Here is a 2,607-nt window from a genome sequence, read left to right on the forward strand (position 1 = left end):
TCCTCGCCGCCCCGCAGCCCCGCGCCGCTCGCTTCCGGCCCGCGCCCCACCCCCGCCGCGACCTCACTTCCGACGTGACGGCCGGGAGCCGCGGAGGAAAAGCGCCGCGGAGGGAACGGCCCCGGACCGAACCTCCGCAACGGCGGCTGAGGGGCCCGCGGTGCGGGCAGGCGCGCCGGGCGCACGGGCAGCCACCGGCGCGCAGCAGGCACGGAGGAGCGTTCCGGAAAGAAGACGCTGAACGGCGGCCGCTACGCAAAAGCGTGAAACCGAGACAAGAGGGTGGTAACTAAGATAGAAATAGCCAGAGATGAGGAGCCGGCTGGTCAGGTATCAGCGAGTGAGCGCTCCTGGAAACTGCCGCCGAGCGGCTTCGCAAGGGAGATGGAGCCCGCCCTGCTAACAGCTCTGACCAGGTTAAACGAGTAACAAGAGGGGTATTTTGAAAAAAAAAAACAATTCTTGGTTGTTTTGTTTTGAATTCAAGTCATGTATAAGGTAGTAACCCCGTTTTAAAATGGTCCCAACTAAAAAGTATTATGAAAATAACCGGAAGGGATCTTTGCCTTTCAAAATAAAATGCTAAAACTTAATCTGAAGTCTAAGGGGCATCTTTTTAAGAAGCCCCTAGAAGAGCCGTGACTCATTTGTGGAAGGAAGGCAGGCAGGCAATTTCAAACTTGAAACTTACCTTGCTATCCCTGGTATTTGAAGAGTAATCCACAGTTCCTCTTTAAAAACACATAACCTAATTGGGTTACTAACATAGCATTTCCTCTATGATACATGTAATCATTCTAAATATATATTAAAAAAGACTTACATCTATTAGAGGGACCATGCAGTTCTGCATGTTTAAAACAGACATCGTATTTCACAATTTGACTACACTACAGGAAGATCTATGGGAAAATGAAGTTGCACAAAAGTATTGCACAAAAACCCACAAAAAACCTAACTTTTGACACAGATATGACCAGAGTTTCTGGTCATATGCATATGAAGGGCATTTAAAAGAAGCTGGTTTTAGACCAAAAGTCACGCCTAACCATTAACGAAATAAAACTATTTGTCATTTTAATAAAAAAACCCCACCAAACATGGACGTACAGCTGTACCAGACTATTCTCTATTTATACTATAGGTATCACTTTGATCTATGATGAAATGCCTATTAGCAATACCTTACACTGCATGGCTGTGTACTAACTTGTAAGTCTGCATGTATGACATCTGATGTTCCTACACAGGAAAACATATAGAATATGAAAAAGTGTGACCCTATTGTAATATAAAAGCCAACAGCTTCCAGTTGTAAGTGTATCCCCTTTCTAAAAAGTACTCCTGCAAGTAACTATCTAGCAACTGCATTTAGTAAAGGCATGAAAGGTCTAATGCTTCCCTCCCAGTAATAGGAAAGCAGTGGTAGTAAAAAATAAGTATTTAATAAGAAACTAAACTTAGTTTGGGGCCTTCCCCTGCCCACATTTAAAGCCACAATCACCTAGCTAGATGGTTATTTTTAGTGCAGGCTCCTGTTTAAAGAGAAGGGAGGAAGGAAACACCTAAAATTAGAAAGACCAGATCAGTATGTGAAGAAGTTAAATATGCTAAGAACAAAAAAAAGTCTCTTATCAAGTTAATGGTAATATAAAAATACACCATTCTTGGTAATGGATCTTACTTTTTCATGGTTTCCCATTTCTTTTCAGTGCATACTGATGAAAACAATTTAAGTTTTATATTTTGTACTCACATATTCCAAATAACACTGAATAGCAGTTACACAGAGTAATTATCAGGAGACTTAAGGGCATGTGTTACGTTAAGGTGTGAAGCCTTGTTCCACAGTAAAGTCCAGATCAAAGACTAGTATTATCCAGTTCTGTAGTACAAATATTTATATACTTGTACATAAGTATAGTAATGTACAAGTTTATACACTGAACATTATACATGTAAAACTGTATTTTAAAAAATGATATTCCCCTCCCCCCCCCATGCACTATGTGTAACTTTTGAAGTACATTTCCATCACATTCATGCTATGGCATGCTGCACTGAATGCCCAGTGGCAACATACGGACTTTGCTAATGGATCTCATTCTCACTATACTCTTACTCTGTGCATTCACGAACATAACACACATCATGTTGAAGGTGAATTGCATATTCAGACAGCAAAATGTTGTAATGTTGGCAAAAAAGGCTTTTTCTAGCCCAAATTTCCCCAGTTTATCTTGAAATAATTGTTACTGTGTGTTGAAAGAAAAACAGCTAACAAAGGAAAGTTATTCTCTATATTAAGAACCTCTCAGCAGTATGTAATTTGTGTTCTAGCCCCCAGCATCACAGACACAAAATATATTGTTATCACTGAGAAGTAAAAACATTAATTTGAGTAAGAGGTAAACACTAGAAATGACTTGATAAAGCAACATTTTGTGTTCTGAAAGAGGACAATTTGTTGAAGAACTTGCATAAGACAAGCCAGAGATGGTATAGCGAACATTCCTTCCTCCTTCCACTACTGAGGAAAACCTCAACTTCCTCAAAATTATTTTTTTTTTAATGTGTCACAAGCACTTCTAAATAGCGGTCTTTCAG

This window comes from Tauraco erythrolophus, chromosome 6 (genome assembly GCF_009769465.1).
Source record: "Tauraco erythrolophus isolate bTauEry1 chromosome 6, bTauEry1.pri, whole genome shotgun sequence".
NCBI lineage: Eukaryota > Metazoa > Chordata > Aves > Musophagiformes > Musophagidae > Tauraco > Tauraco erythrolophus.